Raw genomic sequence first — 8,347 nt, 5'->3', positions numbered from 1 at the left:
ATTTACTGGCTTCTATAAATAATCTTGGATACATTCACTCATCATCTCATTATTGTTGATAAGCAACCTAATTTTTCTTTTCTTTTCTTTTTTTTCATTCTTTCCAGCATTCCTGCTTGAAGTGCGGATCTCCTGCCCTTCAGCACATATGGCCAGTCACATGCCAAGGTACTGTCAACATCTATGCTTTCCATCTCCCTTAATTGTCATCCTCACCACTTCCATCACTTTCTTCCTGGGAGCTCCTGGCCTCACTGTCCTTTTCTGGCAAATATTCCTCATGTGAGTCACTAATGAGTCCTTCTGATTGACTCTCATTGTCCTCAGAATCCTGTAATTCATCTAATAGAGCCAGCTCACCCTCAGAATTCCTCAAGGGTGACAATGACAACACCATTACACCACACTGGTCAGTAACACACTGCCCACCGGCCACCACCCCTCCCCTCAGGCCACATGGTCCCTCTCCCCAAGCCACCGTACCCAGTGTCCCTGAAAACAGTTAGTCACTTTGTCACTGAATCATAAAAAACACACAAAGCGAGAAGATGAAGCACTGATGGAGCGATGGTGTGTGCATGTACTGTAAATATCTTGAAACACCCTTAAAACACCCTAACATAGCCTAAAATAGTTAAAACAGTCTTAAACACCCTTAAATAGCCTTAAAATAACCCTAAAAACACTAAAACAGTCTTAAACACCCTTAAAATAGCTTAAAACTGCCTTAAACATCCTAAAATTCTTCAAACACCCTAAAATAGCCTTAAACAATCTAAAACAGTCTAAAAATACCCTAAGACAGCCTTAAAACACCCTAAAGTAGCCTTAAACACCCTCAAAGTCTTCAAACACCCTAAAACAGCCTTCAATACTCACAGTTGGCTAGGTGTGTCCCAGCTGGTGTAGTTGCTATGTTCCATCCCTACATAGAGCCACTTCCTTTAGTACGGCCGGTGGTGGCTGGTGATCCTGTTGGGAGGAGGTGGTGGTGGTTATAATAGTACTAGTGGTGGTAGTGAAATGGTGTGGTTTTGTGAGCATCTGATGTGGTAATGTTGGTTGTTTGTGGTGGTTGTGGGTGTGGTTGGACAGTGGTGGTGGTGGTGGTGGTGGTATTAGGAGGATTTTAAAAAGACAAATATTTTCCGGCCAAAACAAGTTAAAAAATTGAGGTTTATGAGACAAAATTGTAAGGAAAAACACGCTTTCACACACCGACACTCACCAAACACACAGCACACCAGCACACACCATTCCCACACCTGCACACACCAACAAACCACAAACAACCCTTTGCAAACACTGGCAAATGCAAAAGACACACACCCAAAAAATATATAGTAGCTTACACTAAAACATTTACACACACACCACACGTACCACACACACACACCACACCTGCGGAAACCTTTCCCACACCTGCACACACCAGCACAGTACACAGCTTGGTGTGTGGAGGAGATATGGAGGAAAGAAAAGGAGGTGGTGGAGGGAAAAATGAGAAAAATTGTCAGGTTTTGAAGTGAGATTTAGAAAAGTACTATTTTGACTATGATAGAAGTGAGATAGGAGAGTCAAAATTGGAGGGAAGGTGGAGGAAACATGGAGGAAATAGTCTATGGAAGGAAAAGCCTGGAGGTAACCTGTGGAGAGAGATATGGAGGAAACAAGACAAACATTACCTAACCAAAACGCACCAAAAATTACCTAAAAATATTGCATCACACACACACACACACACACTCCACAAACAACCCTTATATCACACCTGGAAAACGCCCACAATAAGTTTACCCTAGCCAACCCACACCAAAAAAAAAAAAAAACCACTATACATAGGTAGCTATAGTTGACATTACAAAAACGTACAAAAAACACACTTACACACACACCACACTCACAGCACACCTGAGGACACCTTTCCCACACCCACACACTCACCTCTCCCTCTGGAACTTGGTGAGTGGAGTATTTGTGAGTTTTGCCGCAGAGAGGAGACATGCAGCAAGTCAACAGCAGCGGCTCTCCAAGAACCCATTGTGACATTGTGGCAAGCCATGGTGCACCTCTGGAATAGTGGTAGTTGTTGTAGTAGTGGTAGTGGTGGTGGTGGTAGTAATAGTATAAATGAGGCGTGACAAGGCGTAGGAAAGGGTGAAGGACTGCCTACCACACTATAACACCACCATATCTCACTATCCACTTCAACTATCAAACTATCACGCATATGGGAGGTGTATGGATCCACAAACTATCTACGGAGGCAATATGGGGGCGTGACAAGGCGTAGTAAATAAGAAAAACTGAAAATAGTTAACACAGAGAGGGCCGATGTGGAAGGCAGGATGGCGGACACTGCCTAACACAAGAACACCACCATATCTCAGTAACCGCTTCAACTATCAAACTATCCCGCGCATGGGAGGTGTATGGGTGCATAAGCTATCTATGGAGGCAATATGGGGGCGTGACAATGCGTAGGAGGGCAGGAATGACCACCGCAAATATGAGGCAACAAAACCCAAAAGTTTGCTTATAAAGACGCACTTATTTTCACTTTACCACACTTTTTTCACCTTAATTGGCACGTCTCACTAACTCTACATACTTTAGATAATAAGCATGTACACGCACCCACTTGGGAATAACTCACCTGCTCCACAAATGTTGAAAAACTGTAAATCTCATAACAGAGCTAACAATGGCGGATCTTCTCCTTCTTCTTCTTCTACGCAAAATGTCGACATCATTGTATACACTTCCTCTATCACTCAAACTTCTTATAAAATTCAAAATAACATTGAAATAAAATAAATAAAATATGATATGGTAAAGAAAAATGAAAATAACATGTGTATTATATTCCCAATACCGAAATGGGGGTGTTGGGGTCACTCAGAAATCTTGATAAAGAACATATTTCGCCTTAAGGATTGAAATATTTCTACTTAATTAGTGAAGTTGGCACTTTTCTGATATCTGATTTGTTATTAGTAAAGTAAACTAATTTCTAAACTACAATAGAATCGAGTCCAGCTGTGTTTTGGTTTACCGAAAAATAACGTTAAAGTCACTGCAAGGAATATAAAGTTTTTTTTCTTACCACGCCTAGGATTGTTTTGGTGCTTGATATAACACTTAAAAGATATGAAAAACATGATTCAAGTAACAATATTCCATAAAGTTTAGTCTACCTATTCGTATTTTCAATTTCAAAATTTTGAATGGTAACAAAATAGAAAACAAAAATCTTTATATGACAAAGAATCTGTGTTTTCTTTATTCGGCTGGAAAGCGAAAATTTGTGTTATTCAGAAAATGTAATATAACGTAGTTTGGGTGAGCTTTCCATCTCGACATTGTGGTGTGTTTGTCACCCGTTAATTGGACACAAACACCTTCCTTTCCACCGCTTTCAATAAAAAACCACCCGGTAGGAATATTATATTTTGATTATTAGTTACACTATTTATCGCGCCTAAAAGTGTAGTGTATACTAGTCTGGGAGCCGTTTTTCTTGTGGCGATTTTTTAAATGAATTATCTACGTCAATATTGAACCCACGGGGGCGCCTCACCCTGCCTTCCCCATGGACAGTCCAGCAATGTCTGCTTCCACTCCCCCTGTGTTTCCAGACCCAGAGAGTGAAGCAAAGCCAGAATCAACCACCACACTAGATAAATAGCCATTACTGTGGTAAATAAGGCGATGGTTGTGTATATGTACCCCAGTTAACACCGCCCGCCGCCCACCTCACCCACACCCACAGCCCGCCCCAACATTTCCTTCAATTCTCACCGTTTTCTGCTGCTGCTGCGCGCCTCAAATGCATACCAGGGACAAAAGAGGAGCGAGTAGTAGTAGTAGTAGTAGCAGGAGCAGCAGTGTTATTATTATTACTATGAGGGTTAATGTGCGTGTGTGGGGGCAGGCTGTTTATGTAAAATTATCCCCTACTCTCTCTCTCTCTCTCTCTCTCTCTCTCTCTCTCTCTCTCTCTCTCTCTCTCTCTCTCTCCATGAAGGCCACAGAGGTGACTAGGTAGAGTGTTCCTGCAGTTAATAATTTAGAAATGTTGTTAATCTCTCACTGGAACCTTAAAAACAATAACAACTTCAACTATACTCTATTGATGAAGGTTAGACACACAACCCGTCACTTCAGAGGAGCTTGGCGGTGTCTTATGGTGTGGCTTGACAATGTTAGGGCTGGATATGTCACTAAGCCCTTCTCTCTCTCTCTCTCTCTCTCTCTCTCTCTCATCGGTAAAGTTAGTCACTCTGAAGGTAAAAATGTGTCCCAGTAATGAAGGGGTTAAAATAGTGAAGACTGTGGCCATTAATCTTCTGTCCTCCATACACCCTTACTAATGTCAATAAAATGGTCTAATGGCACACAAATCTCAAGGTAAAAATGTTTCCCAGTACTGAAGGACTTAAATTAGTGAAGACTGTGGCCATTAATCTTCTGCCTTCCATACACCCTTCCTAATGTCAATAAAATGGTCTAATGGCACACAAATCTCAAGGTAAAAATGTGTCCCAGTACTGAAGGGGTTAAAATAGTGAAGACTGTGGCCATTAATCTTCTGCCCTCCATACACCCTTCCTAATGTCAATAAAATGGTCTAATGGTCCACAAATCTCAAGGTAAAATGTGTCCCAGTACTGAAGGAGTTAAAATAGTGAAGACTGTGGCCATTAATCTTCTGTCCTCCATACACCCTTCCTAATGTCAATAAAATGGTCTAATGGTACACAAATCTCAAGGTGAAAATGTTTCCCTGTACTGAAGGGGTTAAAATAGTGAAGACTGTGGCCATTAATCTTCTGTCCTCCATACACCCTTACTAATGTCAATAAAATGGTCTAATGGCACACAAATCTGAAGGTAAAAATGTGTCCTAGTACTGAAGGGGTTAGGGGATGGGAGTTTAACATAACTGTAGTGTACTTTAGTGTAGATGATAAACTAAGGAATGGTACTATCAAACTGGAAATTGAGAAGATCCTAGAGACTAATGCACAACATCTACTGCTTACAATCTGGCCACGTGGGATTCAAAGGAACACAAAAGCCAGATGGAAATGGAAGAATGATATTAGAATGCATGGAGAAATATAAAATGATAATGCCCAATGACGATACAATTGTGACAGCTTAGCTCAGTAATCAGCTTACCTTGTTGAGAAAATGCTTTGCTTCAGTGACACCCCAGACAGCTTAGCTCAGTAATCAGCTTACCTTGTTGAGAAAATGCTTTGCTTCAGTGACACTCCAGACAGCTTAGCTCAGTAATCAGCTTACCTTTATACTCAGAGTATGTTTTGGGGCATTTTGAGGTGTTACATGGTGTTTTGAGTGTGTTTTGGGATAAAATTGAGTGTTTTAAGTGGTTTGGGCGTGTTGAGTGTGTGTGGGTGTGTTTGTATTGAGCTCAGAGTTTGTTTTGGGGCATTTTGAAATGTTTTGGGATAAAATTGAGTGTTTTAAGTGGTTTGGATGTATTGAGTGTGTGTGTGTGTGTGTGTTTGTATTGAGCTCTGGGTGTGTTTTGGGGCATTTTGAGGAGTTACATGGTGTTTTGAGTGTGTTTTGGGATAAAATTGAGTGTTTTTACTGAAACTGAGGTTCCCCACGAATAGACCTGTCTCTGATAAAATGCTTTGGTTCTGCAGTGACATCTCAGACAGCTTAGGTCAGTAATCAGCTTACCTTTGTGCCATCTTGACATGACATGATGCTCTCGGAACACATTCCTCACACAAATAGATAAATCTCTGCACACTCAGTGAAATGTGGCTAAAAAATCTCTTAACTTCTTGTATGGTACATTTGCAGGATTGAAGCAAAGTCAGTCTTTTTATAATAATATATTTCCTCTATGTCACATAAACAGCTTTCATTCCTTCACAGCACCAACATCCACACAGAGTGTCCACACAGACAACACTGCGTCATTAAACTGTATATTAATGTACTTTAACTACTTTACTTGTACGATAAGTCCTCGTTACACGGTACATGTGCGTTCCTGAAAACCTTACCACAAATCAGAATTACCGCATCCCGAACCCATTATAACGTGCAATAATAGGGAATGCGCTCCAGCTTCCTGGGAGGTAGGCTAGAAAATGGCCTGTTCATACTCAGATATTGTGTACAAAAATCATTTCAAAGTAAAAAAATCTTTAATTGTCATATCAATAGATGTTTGCAAAGTTTTAGACAGTATAAGAAGGGATTATAGGATCAAAATTCTTATGGAATATCAAATAAATGAAAAAGTACTAGACCTAATAACAAAAGTTTACCCTGGAGACAAAACTAGACTAAGACTTCAAACACAAAATTTAACAAGTGGCATCAGACAGACAGACAGACAGACAGACAGCAGGGGGATGTACATACAGCCTTCATAACACTTGGCAAATTAACCCCTTCACTACCAGGACGTGCTCTCATACATAGTCATTCTGTTTTCTATTTTGGTGATTCTATACAGCTTCACAAACTTATTATGTGGGGATTCAAATAGTGAAAACTCAGGCCATTAATCCTCTGACCTCCATAGACTCTTCCTAATGTCAATAAAATCGTCTAATCACGCCCAAAACTCACAGTAAAAATGCCTCCCAGTACTGAAGGGGTTAAAAATTATGAAGACTGTGGCCACTAATCTTGTGATCTCCATAGACTCTTCCTAATGTCAATAAAATGGTCTAATGGTACACAAATCTCAAGGTAAAAATACGTCCCAGAACTGAAGGGGTTAAAATAGTGAAGACTGTGGCCATTAATCTTCTGACCTCCATACACCCTTCCTAATGTCATCAAACTGGTCTAATGGTACACAAACCTCAAGGTAAAAATGTATCCCAGTACTGAAGGGGTTAAAATAGTGAAAACTGTGGCCGTTTATCCTCTGCCCTCCATACACCCTTCCTAATGTCAATAAAATGGTCTAATGGTACACAAATCTCAAGTTAAAAATGTGTCCCAGTACTGAAGGGGTTAAAATAGTGAAAACTGTGGCCATTTATCCTCTGCCCTCCATACACCCTTCCTAATGTCAATAAAATGGTCTAATGGTACACAAACCTCAAGGTAAAAATATGTCCCAGTACTGAAGGGGTTAAAATAGTGAAGACTGGCCATTAATCTTCTGACCTCCATAACCCTTCCTAATGTCATCAAAATGGTATAATGGTACACAAACCTCAAGGTAAAAATATGTCCCAGTACTGAAGGGGTTAATAACTTTCAAAATAATAATAAAGACATTAGAAAGTGTAAATTTGTGTTTCAAAGATGACACTTTAAATGTGACTCACTTATTCTTTGCAGACGATGGAATGCTGTCAGTGAGCAGCATGGAAGATGCAGAGAGAGTGGCGGTCAGGTGGTGGTGGAGACAGGGAGAGTATGTGGCCTGGAGATTAACAAACAGAACACCAATAATCTTGTGACCTCCATGCACCCTTCCTAATGTCAATAAAGTTGTCTTATCATGCCCAAAATTGTCTTATATTGCCCTCAAAAATTACCAAACTATCTCAAAATGCCTCAAAACATGTCAAACTGTCTTAAAATGGCCTCAAAACATCCCAAACTGTCTTAAAATGCCCTCAAAACCTATCAAACTGTCTTAAAACTAACTCAAAACATGATAAACTCTCTTAAAATGCCCTCAAAAAATCCCAAACTGTCTTAAAATGGCCTCAAAACCTACCAAACTGTCTTAAAATTAACTCAAAACTGTCTTAAAATGCCCTCAAAACATCCCAAACTGTTTTAAAATGCCCTCAAAACCTACCAAACTGTCTTAAAATGCCCTCAAAACCTACCAAACTGTCTTAAATGACCTCAAAACATGACAAACTTTCTTAAAATAATTTTACACAATCTCAAATAAATCAAACTTCATTAACATCTGAGAGAGATATATATATATATATATATATATATATATATATATATATATATATATATATATATATATATATATATATATATATATATATATATATATATATATATATATATATATATATATATATATATATTATATATTCATTTTTTCAGTGTTTAGAGGAGGAAATCAGCGAATGGTTTTAGTCTCCGCTTCGTACCCAGAGTAAATATGAGTGCTTCCGTCGCCCGTCAGTCCTCAGTTCTACTTTAGCCACGATAGAGTGAGCGTGTTATGGTGTTTGGACAGCTAATCGCACCACAACTTAGGTCACCTCCGCCTTATAACAGTGCCACATCATTACTAACGTGCATTGGAGCCACTTTCCTGGTTATAATAGTAATGAAATGCTGTGAGAAAGTTACAGTGCTG

At 39.6% G+C, this 8,347-nt stretch overlaps 2 long non-coding RNA genes across 2 annotated transcripts; one reads left to right on the top strand and one right to left on the bottom strand.

The window, feature by feature from the left end:
* Positions 1 to 329: 329 nt before the first annotated feature.
* LOC123502487 lies at positions 330 to 2,742 on the bottom strand. Its single transcript, XR_006674144.1, has 4 exons — positions 2,657 to 2,742; positions 1,945 to 2,071; positions 880 to 972; positions 330 to 492 (listed from the first exon to the last, which is right to left on the bottom strand). It is a non-coding gene; the product is annotated as an uncharacterized LOC123502487 (long non-coding RNA).
* Positions 2,743 to 3,567: 825 nt separating this feature from the next.
* LOC123502486 lies at positions 3,568 to 7,523 on the top strand. The gene is made up of 2 exons (XR_006674143.1): positions 3,568 to 3,699; positions 7,351 to 7,523. It is a non-coding gene; the product is annotated as an uncharacterized LOC123502486 (long non-coding RNA).
* The last annotated feature ends 824 nt before the right edge of the window (positions 7,524 to 8,347 follow it).

This window comes from Portunus trituberculatus, chromosome 11, assembly GCF_017591435.1.
Source record: "Portunus trituberculatus isolate SZX2019 chromosome 11, ASM1759143v1, whole genome shotgun sequence".
In the NCBI taxonomy this organism is placed as follows: Eukaryota; Metazoa; Arthropoda; class Malacostraca; order Decapoda; family Portunidae; genus Portunus; species Portunus trituberculatus.
The sequence above is the reverse complement of the archived record's forward strand: the minus strand, read 5'-3'. Positions and strand labels throughout refer to the sequence as shown.